Source organism: Macaca fascicularis, chromosome 1, assembly GCF_037993035.2.
Source record: "Macaca fascicularis isolate 582-1 chromosome 1, T2T-MFA8v1.1".
NCBI classification, from domain to species: Eukaryota; Metazoa; Chordata; class Mammalia; order Primates; family Cercopithecidae; genus Macaca; species Macaca fascicularis.
In genome coordinates, this window is record NC_088375.1 from 24,390,007 (window position 1) to 24,409,443 (window position 19,437).

The window sequence follows — 19,437 nt, forward strand, 5'->3', positions numbered from 1 at the left end:
AGGAGCAGGTACAAAGATCCTACCCTTCCATAAAAAAACAGTGGCTGGTTAAGTAAAAAAGAGGACTGAGGATGGGAAGGCACTGGCAACACCAAGGTTCCTCAGGATGTCGAGAGGGCACCTTGGGGGCATCACAGAGAAGAGACCAGAAAAGAGAGGAGACTGTCTCCTGCAACATAATCACTTGGTACATAAGCAACCCAACCTGAGGGGCTTGGGACAGGAAAATCCACAACAGCACAGCTGCACCCCACAAGAACCCAGGAAGGGGATGATTCCCCCTCCTCAAAGACAGTAAGTTAGATGACCCTTCCTTTGTGACATTAGAAGACTGTGGTTAGTCAGCTGGGTCTATTGAATTTTCCGCCTTCTTCCATCTTCTGCTCCATAAACACTTATTGCATTGGTTTAACCACTCTTCCAACAGCAACAATATATCCTGAAATTTCAGTAAAAGCTTTGGGAAAGTAAGAATTTTTTACTAATAGTAGAAATCTGGAAAAATCTAAAATGTGCAATATAATATAAATTTTTCCACCATTAAAATGTATTAATTCATTTAATAAATATTTTTTAGTACCTGTATACAGTTGTCCTTCAGTATTCTCAGGAGGTTGGTTCTAGAACTCTCTCAGATACCAAAATTCTGGGATGCTCAAGTTTCTTATACAAAATGGCATGGTATTTGTATATAACCTATATACATCCTCTCATGTACATCCTTCCGTATATTTTAAATCATCTCTAGATTGCTTATAATACCTAATACAGGGTAAATGCAATGTAAATAGTTGTACTGTATTGTGTATTATTTGTATTATTTTTTATTGTTGTATTGTTATTTTCATTTTTTTCTGAATATTTTTGATCCATTGTTTATCGAATCCACAGATGTGGTACCCATGGTTACAGAAAGCCAACTGTGTATGGAAATATATTCACAAAATTGTTAGATGAAAAAGTAGGTTAGTTGCTATAAGTAGTACATTAAATTTTAAAATACATATAGATTGATAGATATAAGTAGGTATACAGAGAGAGAGAGAGAAGGAGAGAGAGATGAAATCCAAAACTATGTATACTGTATAATCTCTGGGTTGATGAAAGAAGCAATTTTTATTTTTTTTCAATTTGACATTTTATGATTTTCTAAATTTGCAAGTATGTATTAACTGTGGGATAGAAAAAAAATGGAAAACATTCCTGAGTCCATTGTAATAGTTCATGAGCTATAATAACTGTGTGTGAATAAGTAGTGTTCTAGATATCAAATGGATATAAAATTTAAGACAGTAGGAGTTTGTTTTACACCGATTAAATTACTTATTAGCTCCTTTTATAAATAAACATAGAATATCTACATTAGAAAAGAAAATAAAACTTCCTTGAAGAAAATGTGTGTAAAACTGCTATGGATGTGAAGGTACCAGCAATATAAATATGTATTTCTCACTGTTTCTAACTAAGTACAAAATGGGCACAGAAGAAAGGTGAACATTAAAACATAGCATCAGTTTTATTGCCAAAAGGACAAGGCCTTCCCAATCAAGCTGGATTGGAGAATGTGACTCATCCCCATAACTAGAATAAGATTCCTATTTCTTCTCCCCCAAACCCAGACTTTGGAAGCTGCCTGGAAGAATAAATTCTTTAGAGTGCTCATCTCTAGCCAGGTGCATGGAGGACCACAAGTGTACTTCACACCCTTGAAGGGCAGAAGAAAGAGGCTAGGTGAGAGGGGGCAGTGCTTCAGCTTTGCTTCAGGTCATCCAACAGACAGCAAATCCTGCCACCTTGCCCATCAGAGAAGCCATTCGTCCTCCCACTAAGAGAAGTGAATCAGGGTACAGAGGAAGGAAAAACCAGAAATAATACCTCCAAAATGCACCCCTGCTGGGGGCTAAAGCAGGAATCCCTTCATTAAAACAACACTGAGTTAAGAGGGGCTTGACCTTACGAGTACCAAGGCCATGTCTCTGTCATTGAGTTTCTGTGCTATCCTTTGGCACTATGATGAGGATATCAAGTTGAAGAAGAAATATGGCACACCTGAAAGAATGCAATATTATAGAAAACTATGGTAAGTTTTAAATTGTGTGCTGCCAAGTATGAATAGGTAAAAGAAGGTCAAAAAGAGTTAAAATGGTCAAGAAAAACTTCAAAGAGACAATAGAAAATCTGACCTTCAGCAACATTTCTCTCAATTGACAGAAATGAGTCTTAACAAATAGATGTAATTGGGTATATGTGGAAAAGAAAAGACTTTCTGAACAGAAGGAATAACAGGGAGGAAGATACTAAAATAAAAAGGTCACATTGTGTTGGGTAGTATAAGGGTGACATGCAAGATGGCAGGGTGATGTCAAAGAATGAGCACTAAGATCAAGTAATAGGGTGAATCCAGATTTACCAAGAGCCTTGAAAGCCAGGTAGAGATGTTTAGCTTTGATGCAACAAGAAATGAGTACACTCTCTAAGAAACTGCTCCCTACAGTCATCAAAACCAAGAGCCCTAAAATATTTCTGTCAATATACTAAATGGGAAGACAAGAGAAATTGTTGTTTAACAAGTCTGATATTTTCCATTTCTGGACTGCCATACAGCAGTGATAAAATATAATTAATCTAATTTAATTAGGTTGAAATAGAGTATGCCTTATAGAGGCCAGCTTCTATTCTGATTTTGAATTAGGACCCAACACAACATTCCTATGTACATTTCTGGCCAACCTTGAGCATTTCTTAGTTATTAGTAAGCAGGCTATACTAGAGATGCTTTTATTATATAAAAATTATATTCTAATAAAATTTAATAGAGTGTAAAAAATCTGAGATATAGCTGCAATAAAAGATTTTGAATCAGCTGAAATTCATGCAAATTTCGTCTTGATTAAATAAGGCAAATATTTTATGATTTTAATAAAATGACCAAAGGCCTGGTCTCTAAATATATGCATTCCAAAATAATATAAGCTAGACTAGAAGCCAGCAAACCTCCATCAAGGGAAATAATGATCATGCTAAAATAAATGGGGGCACTGACAGGGCAATAAACCTTGATCTTGTCTGCCAAAACAAAACTGAATGTCTTCTTTATTCAAGCGACCATGCAAGACAAAAAAAAAATTGCAGTGATTGGCGCTGGGGTCAGCGGATTAGGTGCCATTAAGAGGTGCTTTGAGGAGGGACTCGAGCCTGTATGTTCTGAAAAAAACAATGACATTGGAGGACTGTGGAGATACAAGGTAATTAATAAACATTCTCATAAACTCTGATGTATCTGTGTACTATGAGAGAAGTGTTTTCTTTCTAACTAGGAAATGGAACTCTGATGATATATAACTTAGATATTCTTTAAGTGTTCTTTTCGAAGTGGTGCTATCTTATGTTCATATAAACCTGGAATTTTTTGAAGTGCTTACAAAAACCTATTCACTTTTATCCCCCCAACAACCCCATATGGAATACTTGGGGTATCAGTATGCAAATTTTACAGATGAGGAAGTTGAAACTCAGAAAGTCTGTGTAGTTATCCAGCCTCTGGTACACTTGGTAATAAGACCAGATCTCCTGAATTCTGGTTCTGACATTTTCCTCTCTACCATAGAATCATCCTCTTTATGTTGCTTTGTGTTGTTTAATGTATGCTGAAAAACTACCTTTACCAAGAAAGGTGTGTGTAATCATGATTACACTCATGCATAGCTTAAAGCAATAGGTTTTATATCACGGATAGCATCCAAGATGAATAGAAGTAAGTGTACTCTTAAAAATAATATCTTCATCGTTTATGCAGCCAACAGACACATGAAAAAATGCTCATCATCAATGGTCATCAGAGAAATACAAATCAAAACCACAAGGAGAGAGCATCTCACGCCAGTTAGAATGGCGACCATTAAAAAGTCAGGAAACAACAGATGCTGGAGAGGATGTGGAGAAATAGGGACACTTTTACACTGTTGGTGGGAGTGTAAACTAGTTCAACCATTGTGGAAGAAAGTGTGGTGATTCCTCAAGGATCTAGAACTAGAAATACCATTTGACCCAGCCATCCCATTACTGGGTATATACCCAAAGGATTATAAATCATGCTACTCTAAAGACATATGCACTTGTATGTTTATTGCAGTACTATTCACAATAGCAAAGACTTGGAACCAACCCAAATGTCCACCAGTGATAGACGGGATTAAGAAAATGTGGTACATATACACCATGGAATACTATATAGCCATAAAAAAGGATGAGTTCACATCCTTTGCAGGGACATGGATGAAGCTGGAAACCATCATTCTCAGCAAACTATTACAAGGACAGAAAACCAAACACCACATGTTCTCACTCATAGGTGGGAATTGAACAATGAGAACACTTGGACACAGGAAGGGGAACATCACACACCAGGTCCTATTGTTGGGAGGGGGAGGGGGGAGGGATAGCATTAGGAGAAATACCTAATGTAAATGACGAGTTGATGGGTGCAGCAAACCAACATGGCACATGTATACCTATGTATTAAACCTGCACATTGTGCACATGTACCCTAGAACTTAAAGTATAATAATAATAATAAAAGAAAGTAAGTCTTCTTGAAGTATAATTCATCTTTTTTAAAAACCAGCCTTTTTTCTCTTAAGTATTCAACATATTTATCTAATACTTTTTGTTTTTAATCCCTTAACATTTTAATATACATCACATTTGCATGATTTTTTTTCTCTCAGCTCTCATAATGCTTTTTTCCAGGGGGCTTCTCTTAATCCAAATTCTTTTAGTTGTGATGTCTTTTTTACCCTTTGGAAATTTCTCTTCTCAACCCCTTTTGGTCTGTTTTAATTTTGTTTGTTATGCTGCATTTTAGTATCTATAATCTTCCTTCCATTATAATATAATTACTGGTATTAATTTAGGTCTGTCATTATAAGCAAAATTCTGAACGATAAAGAGTTCCCTTTGTAGAGAAATGAGTCCAATGCCTCCGTCCTTCCTGTTGGGCAATATTACAGTAAACTGACTGTCAAGTACATTTTTTCAAGGAAAAATAAGCCTAAAACCACCTGTCTGATCATACCTAACACATTCTTTGTTGTGCTGCTGAATCCTGACAGCCATGGGTTTGTTGATTCCCACAGGAAACACCTGAAAGCGGAAGACCTGGGATATACAAATCTATGACCTGCAACACTTCCAAGGAGATGACAACCTTCAGCGACTACCCTTTCCCTGATCCTTATCCCAACTATTTGCACAATTCCAAAATGATGGAGTATCTCAGGATGTACACCAGGCACTTTCACTTTATTAAGCACATCCAGTTTCTGGTAAAGAATGAAAAGCATGCTCATCACCTACAGATTGTTGAAGGCAAATCTTGTGTAAGCCAGAGAAAGCTAAGGCGTATTTTCAATTTGCATTTTCCATTACGATTCAGAGAGAAATAGCATGTTTTCTATTAGTCTCAAGACTAGTGAATCTAATATTAGTTTTGCCCACCAGAGGAAAAGCATTGTCTCATTATTTGAACCTGAAATCTCGTTTTCAATTAATTTTATTAAATAGAGAACATAAATTATAGGGGAAGATTACCGTGTTTTGTTCTCTAAGGTACCTTGATGTCTGAAAAGGGATCATTTTAGGACATTTATGTGAACAAAATTCCTAAAGATCCGGAAACTCTGAATATAAAAGGCACCACCTATTTTATTTGTTAAGACACAGAATTGGGGGGAAAAAATGGAAGACTGAGAACAATGCTCTAAAACCAAGGCTATCTTTCTTTGTTCCCAGTCAAAGGTGTGCAGAGTGAGGAAGCACCCTGATTTTTCATCCTGTGGCCAGTGGGATGTTGTGGTAGAAACTGATGGAAAGCAAACCTGTGTCTTTGATGGGATCATGATTTGCAGTGGCTAATACAATTAAAAGTGTTTGCCCTTAAAGGATTTCCCAGGTATTTAAAGGATCAGTGTACAAGAAAAATATGTGCATTCTAAGAATCATAATATCTGCAGTATTACAGCATTGGACAGAACTGTTTACATGGTACAGTGGGGATATAAAAAAAAAGAGGGTGTAGCAACTTTCTGGAATAGCCAGGAAAGATCTGATAATAGAAATATAACACTTGAACTAGAAACTAAGAGTTCCTCAGGCAAGCCAAGGTCTCAGAGCAGGCATTCCGGGGAAAGGAAGCGGTACATGAAGAGTAATACCCTGTGAAATAGTCACAGGAGCTCGGGGAACGACACCCACCTGATGCTCCTGGAGCAGGTGAGTGTGCAGGGAGAGACATGTAGGAGTCAATAAAAGACCACTGAAGTGTGTGTGTTTGTGTGTTTGTGTTTATGTTTGGAGGGGCGGGTACGTGATCGTACTTTTATTTTGTAAAGATCAGTCTTGCAGTGATGTGGAATATTAATTGATACGGAAGAGGGAGGCAAAGCAGGAACATCAATAAAGAGGGTTTTGTAATAGTCCATTAAAGAGATGGTGAAAGCCTCTAGTAAAGTAATGGTAGTAGGACTCAAAAAGGAGGAGAAAAATTCAGGAAATATTTTGGAGGTCATTACAAGACTCAATGGATGTTAAAATATGCCACAAATAATTTTTTATTTAATATTTTTGAGATTTGGCTTTATTTTTGAAATATTACTTAATATTTTCAAGAAATAATCAATTTTTTTAGATTGAGTCTTGCTCTCTCGCCCAGGCTGGAGTGCAATGGGGCAATCTCAGCTCACTGCAACCTCTGCCTCCTCGGTTCAAGCAATTGTCCTGCCTCAGCCTCCTGAGTAGCTGGAATTACAGGCACGTGCCACCACACCTGGCCAATTTTTGTATTTTTAGTACAGACAGGGTTTCATCATGTTGATCAGGCTGGTCTCGAACTCCTGATCTCATGATCTGCCCCCCTCGGCCTCCCAAAGTGTTGGGATTACAAGCGTAAGCCACCACACCCAGCCAAATTTTTAAAAGATGTTTTGAAATTTCTGTTACTCTAGACTTGCACCGTCTTAGTCACTGATAGCAAGATATTGCTACTGAGCATTTGCAATGTGGCTAATATGAACTGAGAAGTAATTTTAGTGTAAAATACACACCAGCTTTTGAAGACATAGTAAAAATGTATAAAGTATGTCAATAATGCCCTTGTAAGCAGGACAATGGCCATGGAAGTTCGAATCCACTAAAAAGTGTGTAACTACTCACCTGCCTAAAAATATTAATTGGTAATAAAATATAAAAATTTTAAAATTAAAAAAACCTTTTTATATTGATTATATACTGATAACAGATTATGTTGGGTTAAATAAAATATATTATTAAAGTTAATATTTTTTCTACTTTTCTCATATTACTACTAGAAAATTTAAAACTGCATACATGGTTGAATTATATTTCTTTTAGACAACACTGCTCTATGTTACTCAGTATCTTTAGATATTTTTGACATCTATTTATGGAGTCACAAAAATAGAAGAACAGTTCCTCATGAATCAGTAGAGAGTAAGAAAAAGACAAACCCTCCTAAAGTGACAAGTCATCATATTGAGCAAATTTAAAACTGGATTTTTAAAAGGAAACATTAACATGCTTTGATTTTTTGTCTTAGCCATATCATCACTGCCATTAGATATTTCTTTCCTTAGATAATCACATCTTGCAACATTGGCAGCAACTGACCAACCAACACAGAAGAGGATTAAAGTAACATATACTTCAAGTTTAGAAATAAATTTTCTAAAACAGCCTTTCCTATTTCTGTTTGTGATTTGAGAGATTCTACCCTTTCCTTATAGGGATCAAGAACTTCCAAGGTCCATATCTCCACACCTGAGCATACAAGCATCACGACAATTTTGTGGGGAAGACAGCAGTTGTGGTTGGCATCGGGAATTCTGGAGCAGATGTGGCTGGCGAGATCAGTTACATTGCTGAACAGGTTTGACATTCTAAACTGATTCTGTTCTTTGGTGTAACCTTATACCTGCAAAGCATGGACCATGGTGAGTCTAGGCTTTTGTTATTGCTTTAGCAGTAACATCCCAACCTTGACTGCTGCTCTCCAACCTGGTAATAGCACTTTCTTCTTCTGATTATATATGAGTGAAAGAATGGAGAAAACCAAAATAATAGTACCCTCCCATACCATAATGCACGAAATCATGAAAGATATCTATCAAACTAGAGTCAGATAGCTTTGGAATTATCGAGGTATAGCTACGCTATGCTAGTGAGATGGAAGCTTTCAAACTGAAATGAATTTTACAGAAAATTCCAAAATTTTCACACTGGAAATAAAGTTTAAACAGAGAAAAATATACACAAGCGCGAGTAAAAATACACTGCTGATACATGAGAAAGTTGCTAGAAATAGGGTGGAAATTTTGTGAATTTCCTAAAAAAAAATTCTAAAAAAAATGAAGAGTAGGAAAAAATGAACTATTTTTTTCTCTACAGGGAATGTTTTTGACCCCTAAAGAGCATGGAGAGATTACTTTTCAAAACTCAAAATTAAGTTTCATTTTTAAGATTTTCAGGAAGAAGACACAAGATTTCCACTACTTAGAGTCTTCTGTATGGATGAAATTCAGTCAACCATTCTGAGTGCTATCTTACCCCTGCCAAGCATTGTATGCAAGATACAACGATAAATGAGTTATAATCTCTGAGATTAAAGACCTCACAAGCTAGTGATTGTATTTTCATTAAAAACTCTATAGACTTTTAAAATCTCAGTTAAATAATTCAAAATAGAGAATTTACAAAATGTATCTTCTATTTTTCATGGACTTCATACTTTTCATGTTAAATTTTCCATTTGTAAATGTGAAAAAAATTCAAGATGTGCATTTTCACATTGCATTTTTGGTTTTTGTGTGTGTGGTTTTGTTGTTGTTGTTGTTGTTTGTTTGTTTTCTTAATAGAGGCATGATCGCTCTCTGTCACCCAGGCTAGAATGCAGTGGCACTATTGTAGCTCACTGCAATCTTGAACTCCTGGGCTCAGGCGATCCTACTGCCTCAGCCCCACGAAGCGCTAAGATTACAGGCATGAGCCACCATGCCCAGCCTGTATTTTTGTTGTTATCCCAGTCTTTGCATTCATATATTTTCCATCAGTCTAAATTGTAGAATGATAGAAATGAGAAGGAGCCTGGATACTAACTTGTAGCTCTCAACATAATAAATCATTCATGTTAACCTTTTTTCCCACATTCTGAGACCTACGAAATTCCAGACATCTAGCAGGGCCATAAGTAAACATTAAAATAGAAACAAAAAATAAACAGATGAATTAAAATGACTTTAAATAATTGGACCTGGACCTGAGAAATGTATAAAGTGAGAGAGAAGGAAGAGAATCCGGAAGGGGGGATGAGATGATATGGGAAGTTAACCATATTCCCTTGACAGTTTAGAAAAAAATGCATCTGAGCTTCTGAGATAAAAGTAATAAGAAATAAAATGGTAATTTGGCAAGAACTTCTTTCCTACAGGTCTTCCTCAGTACAAGACGAGGTGCATGGATATGGAACTGGGTTTGGGATAATGGAAATCCTTTGATATCACAGTCTTCACTTGTTACAATACAATAATGGAAAAAATTTTCCCCACATTCATGATCAACAAATGGGTAGAAAATAAATTAAATGCAAGGTTTAACCATGACAATTATGGACTACAGCCTCAACACAGGTAAGGTGTAGGGTTTAAAACAAATAAATAATATTTTAAAGCTACTAGACCAAGCAGAATCTATAAGCTATATTTAAGAAATAAGAATTAAAAGGTACCATTCTAATACTTGGTAGCATTTAGTTGGATAGAGAGTATTCAAGTTATTTCCTTCCTACTAATAGCTCATGGTCATTCTACTAAGGTTCTGCTAAGAAACAGATGTGGGGGGTTGGTGGTAGGGGAGTAGAAACAAACTTTAATACTTGTTTTATTTGAGACTCACACCATCTAACTCTGCCACCCTCTATTTCCTCTTTTGCTATCATCTATTAACCACTTCCTGTTCACTCCCAGATTCAAAACTGTGATTGCTCTGGAGGACCTGACTGTCACCCTCAAACCTACTGTCAACCAGGACAATTTCAATGCCTGTATGTATGACTACCCAATACCCATGCAGTGCAGCCCCTTGACTTCCTCAATTGCCCTGGTCTCCTGTCGTACTTCACTTGAGCCATCCATACCCATGGCCATCCTGGAACGTATCACCCAGAACTGCAGTGCATCCGGATGCCATTCCAGGGCCCATTCTGTGATTGCAGCCTCTTCCTTTTACGCTGTCACCCCACTACATGCTAGCTAGTTCTCTGACCTTATCCAGTCCTCTCATCTCATGTCTTCCTCCTCTTGTTCTTTCATTTCTGTTACCATTTTTCTTCTATTTTCTTTCTTGCTCCCTTTTCCCCACTTGCCCCTCAAAACTTGGTGTTATCCATGTATCTATTCTTGGTCCTCTTCCCTTTTCTTCCTACACAGCTTCCTTTATTTAAAAAAAAAAAAAAAAAACCTAGGCAAAAGATAAAAGCTTGAAGTAAAGCAGTGAAAATTAAAAAATAATAGTATTAAGAAGTATCTGGATGAAAAAGCATACATAGCTTTATGACTAACTGATGTAGGATGTGTGACTCCAGGTTCTTCCCTGAGGAAAAAGTATTCAGAAGATGAAAGATGTGTATTAATAGTAAAGTAGAACTGAAAATACGGCTTCCTGCTACTAATTTATAGTTCAAGTACTAAATTACAATTACCAAAGGTCTGTGTGTCACTGAACGTAAGTTTTTCCAATGAAGATTCACTCTTAAAATCATGCGGCTGCACCGTGTAGGCCCTTGAAAAATATTAATGACTGACTGGTGTTAATATTTACATTATATTGAGTGAAACTACATATGTTAAGAATCAAAAAGCTTTATTCCTGGAAAAAAATACTATTAGTTAAAAATATATTTAGCTAAAAATAATCGGGTGTATTATCACCTGATTATCACAATCTGATCTGATTGTTATATTATTATTATTACCATTTTATAGATTAGGAAACTGAGACTGAAATGTTATGAGACTTTTCCAAGTTCTCACAACTTGTAAGTGACAGGACCAGTATTAGTCTAGTTCTGACTCTGAAAATCAAGTTTGTAACCAATAAACTATATCACCTTTTCAGGAATGCCAATATAGAATATAAAAAATTGGGAGGCTGAGGTGGGAGAATTACTTGAACCCAGGGGGTGTAAAACGAAAAAGAAGAAGAAAAATCAGGATCAAGTTTGATAGAATTGCATTGTAGTTTCTGATAACCAGAGTAAATTGATTAAGTCATCTGGAGAAGTTTCCCACAGATTCCTAAATAATTTTTATCAAGTTCTCCATGATCTGATTAATGAGAAGTCAGAATTGTATCTAATCAGGATACATCACCAGACAGTTCTTTCCTGATGAGTCAAAATGTGATAGAAAATAGTAGATACCTTCACTGAATCCTCTACATTTGAGACACAAAATTGTCAATTAGACAAGTCAAGAATTTAAAAGATGTACTGCTGTACACTGAGGCCAGAGTTCATATCCAAGTGGCTTATGTTGTTTCTACATCTTACATCGTTCACATTCTAAAGCCATGTGGTTATTCCCTTAGTGAAGTCATTTCTAATAATAACACATTTTATTCTCATTTAAAAATATCTACAGTGTATCACTACTTTAGGTAGATATGTTGGTTTCCATATATATATATACATATACACACACACACATATACACACACACACACACACACATATATACACATATTGCCCCTCTTTCTTCTAGCCACTCTGACTAGTGTAAGATGGAATCTCATTGTGGTTCTGATGTACATTTCACTAATGATTAATAATGATGAGCATTTTTTCATACATTTGTTGGCTGCATGTATGTCTTTTTAACTTTTATTTTAAGTTCAGGAGTACATATGCAGGTTTGTTACATAGGCAAACTTGTGTCATGGGTGTTTGTTTTACAGATTATTCCATCACCCAGGTATTAAGCCTCATACTCATTCGTTATTTCTCCTGATCCTCTCCCTCCTCCTACCCTCCACCCTTTTATCAGCCCAAGTGTGTGTTGTTCCCCTCTACATGTCCATGTGTTCTCATCATTTAACTCCCACTTATAAGTGAGAACATGAAGGATTTGGTTTTCTGTTCTTGTATCAGTTTGCTGAGGATGATGGACTCCAGCTCCAACCATGTCTCTGTGAAGGACATGATTTCATTCTTTTTAATGGCTGCATAGCATTTCATGGTGTATATATACCACATTTTCTTTATCCAGTCCATCATTGATGGCATTTCCGTTGATTCAATGTCTTTGCTATTGTGAACAGTGCTGCAATGAACATATGCATACATGTGTCTTTAAAACAGAATGATTCACATTCCTTTGGGTATATGCTCAGTAATGGGATTGCTGGATCAAATGGTATTTCTTTCTTAAGGTCTTTGAGGAATCACCACATTTCTTCCACAATGGTTGAACTAATTTACACTCCCACCAACAGTGTATAAGCCTTCCTTTTTCTCCACAACCTTGCCAGCATGTTATTTTTTGATAACATGTGATATGGTGTCTGATTGTGGTTTTGATTTGCATTTCACTAATTATCAGTGATGCTGAAGTTTTTTTCATATGATTGTTGGCCACGTGTATGTCTTCTTTTGAAAAGTGTCTGTTCATGTCCTTTGCCCATTTTTATGAGGTTGTTGGATTTTTCCCCTGTAAATTTGAGGGCATTATATAATGATAAAGGGTTCAATTCAATAAGAATATCTAATTATTCTAAATATATGTGATATATGCAGAACTTTCCACCCAAAAACAACAGAATATACATTCTTCTTATTACTACATGGCACATAATCTAAAATCAATCACATAATCAATAATAAAACACTTCTCAGCAAATATCTTATTTGCTCATGTCCTTTGCCTTCATTTTAATGGGGTTGCTTTTTGCTTGTTGATTTGTTTAAGTTCCTTATAGACTGTGGTTATTAGACTTTTGTCAGATGCATAGTTTTTGAAAATTTTCTCTCATTCTGTAGATTGTCTGTTTACTTATTGATAGTTTATCTTGCTGTGCAGAAGCTCTTTAGTTTAAGTAGGTCCTACTAGTCAATTTTTTGTTTTTGTTAAAATTGCTTTTGAGGACTTAGCCACAAATATTTTGCCAAGGCCGATATTGAGAAAGGTATTTCTTGGGTTTTCTTCTAGGACTTTTAGTTTGAGGTCTTACATTTAAGTCTTTAATCCATCTTGAGTTAATTTTTGTACATAATGATAGGTAGGTTTAAATCTTCTCCATATGGCTAGCCAGCTATCCCAGCACCATTTGTTAAATAGGAAGTTCTTTCCCCATTACTTATTTTTGTAACTTTGTCAAAGATCAGATGGCTGTAGGTGTGTGGCTTTATTTCTGGGTTCTCTATGCTGTTCCATTGGTCTATGTGTCTGTTTTTGTACCTGTACCATGCTGTTTTGGTTACTGTAGCCTTGTAGTATAATTTCAAGTCAGGTAATGTAATGTCTCCAGCTTTGTTCTTTTTGCTTAGGTAATATGTCTTTAAAACCATATTATCTTTTTAAAATAAACAGGCAATATATTTTAAAACATGTTTTAAAACATTTTAAAACAAAATGTTTTAAATATTTTAAAGATATAAGTTTAAGGAGGAGGAAGAGATATAGAGGAAGAGGGAGCATGAAATGTTCCAGTTATTCTGGGTTAAAACTCCAGAATTACATTTTTGAAAAATCTATAACTTTGCTGTGGTGCTATCACTTTGATCTTTGACTTCTGTGTCCAAAGGGCCAGTGGTTTGAAATTGGACTAGTCCCACTTTTTCTTCTAAGGTAGAACCCACTTTTAAAAAGCAGCTCTAAATAATTAGAACCATTTAATAGTAAACTGAATAGTTTCACAGTGGCAGCCATAGATGGAGATAGAACAATGTCAAAAGAAACCATGCATGATGCTGGTCTACTGCACCATGAGGAAGCCTCCACTAGAGGCATGCTTCCACCTTTGCATTCTATTTGGGAGTGTTGATTTTGACTTTCACTGGGGTCTCTCCTCTCTTCATCAAGCAGAGTAAAGGTTCTTCATGCATCTGATGTCTCTTTCATTCCCTGACTATTGGTTCCCACATGTGTGACAGCAGTTTTGGGTAAATGCATCTGCTCTGCAAACCTAAAGTCTCCCTTGGTGGGTCTCCTTAGGTTCAAGACTTAGGAAGAAGTATTAAAAAGCCCAACTGCAGCTGCATATCAAAGCCACAATCTATCTTAAACTTTATCAGAAATAAAGTTGGTGTTTTCATTACCATACGCCTGACTTCTGTGTCTTAATTCTGACTTGTTTCTGAACTCAGAAGGGATTTAAGGGCTGTGAGCAATTATTACCCCAAATGCCAAAACAAAACACTGTTATGAGAAATTTTGGAGATGGAAGAACAAGGCTACGAACACGGGGGAAATCAGGACTATTGTGGAACCAAAAGAGGTAGAAAAAAAGAAAATCTATGGGGGAGAAAAGTGAAATACCAAATGAAGAGCTATAAGAACACCAAGTAAGATCCTACAACCTCACCCTCGCTTCCACTCTGATCCACAGCACCTTAATAGTCTCTCATGAAGAATGGGAAGAATTGGAGACTCCTCACTACTAGATAACAACTTAGAGGATCTTGATGCAGAAGCATTAAATTCTAACTTTATTTCTGTAGGAGTTCTACCAGCATCCCCTTTTTGAGGATAGGGGATAAAGTTTACAAGACCGAAGTTTACATAATATCTCAGCTACCCTTAAGGATTTCTAGGTGAGAAAAAGTGAGATTCTGTTCATTATTCCTAAACACTTTATAAATTAAGATTTATGAAACTATGTTTTTCCTATTCGCTAGAATGTTTTCACTAGAAATCTGTGACTATGACAATATTTCAAGATCTGTATTACTAAAATTTCAACCTCAGTGGGAGATTGGCATCCACAATCCCCAAATAATGGAAGGTGTGAAGATGTTAACAGAATTTAATTATCAATTTTTCTCAAAGCAAGACAAAGCTATCTACACAAAGCCAGGTCATAGTACAGATATCCCAAGAGTCAGCACTCTAAACTGTAAGCCCACTGAGGAACAAGACTGTCACCTGTATCTTAAGCTTCTCTTCTAAGTAAAGCTGTGGACTGGAGTTCTTGCTTGTCTCCTTGTTCCATTACCTAAGTACATTCATTTTCACACTTCTATTCCAACTGGGGCCTCTTTTACTTTTTCCCTGACCTCTCCAGTAAAAGTCCCCTCCTTTTCCTTTTCATTCACTTCCATTAATTATAGCCTAGGCAAAAATTTCAAAGAGTTTTAGATTGACTACTTATCCAATCAACTAACACACACACTCTGTTGCTAAGTTATAATTTAAGAAATAGGTCAGAAACTGATTCAGAATAACAGAACACCTTTTTTTATGACTTTGATGTGGTTAACCTCATAAAAGAAAATTCAGCAGAGACTTAGCAGCCTAAGCCTAAGGCATTTCCGTCTTAAGTATATATTAGTATATATTACATTTATATTAGCTTCCTAAGTATACGTGTTTATTAGCAACTATTTTTCAGAAATTATCCTTTTATTAAAAGTTCACATCATTCTAAATACTTTTTTTCTAAACTTTCTTCAGAAAATAAATTTAAACTGTTGAAAATTCTAAAAATTCAAATTTTAACAGCTGCCCCAGGATTTGCTTCTTTAATGGTATTAATGATTCTCATCATTTTGGAGATAATTAACTATCAAAATTTATGCTCATGGGCTTGAGGCAATTTGAGTCTATAACAATATTACTATAACTTTGTTACAAGGTGAAATATGAGAAAAATAATGTGGTATAATGCAGCAAATAACAATTTGTGGAAATTTTTCACTGAATTAGCTGATCATTTCACCATTCTGCACATTCAGTTGGCAGGTTCTTTAGTGTATGCATTGGTTGGTTGTATAGGTACTCAATGATGAAAACTACTTAAGAAGTGGCAGAATCTAAGTATCTGTAAAATACTTGATCTACCAAGATCTTAAGAGACTCTTGGAGATTTATTCTAGGGTTTGGGGTGGTCCTCTATTTTCATATTTGTATAAACTTGACATAACTACCTGGATGCTTCCTGTTTTTTATTTATACAAAAGGCAGGACAGTTTTGTTTCTAAGAGCTTGTGTTCTAGAGCCAGGCAGCTTGAGTTCAAATCCTGGCTCTCCCATTTGCCAGCTCTGTGATTGTAGGCAAGTTATTTGCTCTTGTTATGTTCAGTTTCCTCGTCTATAAAATGTGAGTGATAATATAGTCCCTACCTCACATTAAATAAGTTGAAGATGTTTAAAATAGTACCTGCCACAGCATGAGCACTCAAAAAGGTGGTTATGTTAATAAATGTTAGCTGTTAACATGTCAAGCTGTTAGGTGTCAATCACATTTATGTGGCTCATTTGTGATCCTGATTCCATATTCTCTAGTGTAAAGAAAATGTATAAGAAACCAAGATAGCTTTGGGAGGCCGAGACGGGCGGATCACGAGGTCAGGAGATCGAGACCATCCTGGCTAACACAGTGAAACCCCGTCTCTACTAAAAAATACAAAAAGCTAGCCAGGCTGGGTGGCGGGTGCCTGTAGTCCCAGCTACTCAGGAGGCTGAGGCAGGAGAATGGCGTAAACCTGGGAGGCGGAGCTTGCAGTGAGCCGAGATCCGGCCACTGCACTCCAGACTGGGCGACAGAGCGAGACTCCGTCTCAAAAAAAAAAAAAAAAAAAAAGAAAGAAAGAAACCAAGATAGATATCTTTGCAGTTGGCAAGCTCATTTGTGTTTCCAACTGATATTATGTCATAATACCTTTAGAATGTCTACATTATTTCTTCTTCCAATGTGGTATTATACCATACATACTCTTGTGATTTGCTTATAAATTATTTAAGCAAACCACCAATATTGGACATTTCTGTGGTTCTGAAAAATCGCCTATTATTTTCCTGACATTGGACCATGTTTTTCTTCATTTGATGGTGTCAGATTCTCTTCTAAGAACAGAAGATGAAGGGCAGATTGATTTACTCAGCTTTTAATTAATTTCCTAGTTTCTAGTTATCATTCATGTATTTCAGCTCTGTTTTGTCACATTTTTCCTACTTCTAACACCTGATCCTTTGATAAACTGAATCTGTAAAGCACATAAAAAACTACACTGTCAATACTTCTTCCTAGTTTTGCTGAAACTGCGGAGCTTTATTTGTGGATACAACACCTCTCAGAATGCCATCCTCATTCCCAAACACTCCCTTCCTTCAACACCCCACCACCACTAGACTGAGTCCACCATTCTCTGAGAACTGTTATTTATGAATCCGTGTAGAAAGGAGAAGGCTGCCCCAAAAAGCATCACAAAGTTATGGCCGGTAGAGCTTCAGGGTCTCCAAGCCAGGAGAGCAAATGGGAAAAGGGCTGCATACCAGCCAGCCAAATGTCTTCTTTTTTTTTTTTTTTTTTTGAGACTGAGTCTCACTCTGTTGCCCTGGCAGGCTGGAGTGCAGTGATGCAATCTCAGCTCACTGCAACGCCCACCTCCTGGGTTCAAGTGATTCTCATGCCTCAGCTTCCAAAGTAGATGGGATTACAGGCATGTGTCACGACACCCAGCTAATTTTTGTATTTTTCATAGAAACGAGGTTTCACCATGTTGACCAGGCTGAACCCAGCACTTTGGGAAGCAAGGCAGGCAGATCACAGGAGGTCAGGAGTTCAAGACCAAATGCCATCTTTAAAATAAAAACCTACCATGCTATTTGATTAACCATTAGTATCCCTTCTTCCTTCATATTTTTTATTTTAAATTCCTTTTGGATGTCTTTATTCATCCAAAAAAGGTGATATTTAATATTTAAATGTTGTAGCAAAAATACATGCAGTATATGATATATCCTAAATTACTTTCAGCTGCCCTATTTGGACCTTCTAGGATAAAGTTTTAATATCATCATACTTAACTCTTCGTTCAAATTCAGTCCCCAAAAATGTAAGCAGTGGGAGAGGTCTAGACACATACTATTGCTGAAAGCCTCAGGCTCCAAAGTCAGACTGACATGGGTTCAAATCCCAGTCCTTCCTCTTACTGCTAAGTAACGAGGGACAAATTGCCTCACCCAAATGAGTCTCTGTGTCTCATCTGTGACATGGATAATAGTCCCTACCCCACAGAGGAGTTGCAAAGAGTAAATGAATAAAGCATGAGTGGTATGTCTCAGCACTGCACCTTATAAGTGCTAGATATCATGATTACTATCATTCTCTGTTGCATTCTCATTCTCCTAAGGAAGTCAAAGTGCAAGTTAGAGCCGGGTGCTGTGGCTTTTTCCTGTAGTCCCAGTGATACGGGAGGCTGAGGTGACAGATCTCTGGAGCCCAAGAGATTGAGGCTTTAGTGAGTCATGATTGCGTCACTGCACTCCAGCCTGGGTAACAAAGAGAGACCCTGTCAAAAAAAATAGTGCAAGTTGGATCTCAATCTTTGAAAAATGGCAGGCACAGAGATATTGAGCCAGCCCAGGCAACAAAAGCCCCCCAGCAGTCATGTAATGTGCCTGAATGTTTATTCAAGCCAAGACCAGGAAATCTCCAAAGCAAATACTTCTAAACTTCCTAAACTCTCTACATTTTCAACTCTTAGAGAAATTAGTGTATGTACACATTAGCGTATACAATATTCTGAATTGAAGTGCCCCTCAGTATTTGTAGCTCTCCAGCACACTAAATATGCCCACCAAGAAAATGTTAATTTTGATGATAAATTAATTTATAAAAGTGAAACAAAATTTGTCAAACTGACCCTAGAAATAAAAATTGTATTAGAAATGAGGATGTGGCTCAAAGTCCTCAAACATCTTTTTTATTCCAAAGGCACTTGGGCAGCTGCAACCTGTGAAGATGGACTAAAGAATATTCTGCTGTACTTGGTTTTCTCGATGTCTCTGACACTATAGGGTGAGGAAGTGACCCAAGGTATTTGTAGAGCCAGGGCTAGATGTGAATTCTAGGATCTGTCCTTTCTGGATGAATAAACTATTTGACTCTATCAGAAACCCCCAAATAAGTACACACAATAAGATTAGCATTTCTGAGCATGGTTTGGTCCACTTCAGAGAGACCCCCTCAGAACAAATGAATCCTTTTACAGGGAATAAAAAAGCCTTGACAGTCTCTCTTTTCTCAGACAACACCCAGCAAAGAAATGCACCCATTGAAGTCTTGACTAACACTCCTGATTAAATCACTCCCAATGGGCAGGCCGATCCCCGAGGGGAATAAATAAGTAAGAAAACACATTACAAGCTTAGT

At 36.7% G+C, this 19,437-nt stretch overlaps 1 long non-coding RNA gene and 1 pseudogene across 1 annotated transcript in view; one reads left to right on the forward strand and one right to left on the reverse strand.

Moving 5' to 3' along the window:
• LOC107128767 (uncharacterized) overlaps nt 1-19,437 on the reverse strand; it is a 134,447-nt gene that overhangs the window by 30,561 nt on the left and 84,449 nt on the right. The gene's annotated exons all lie outside the window — the stretch shown is intronic.
• LOC141409247 (flavin-containing monooxygenase 5-like) lies at nt 3,108-9,739 on the forward strand (annotated as a pseudogene).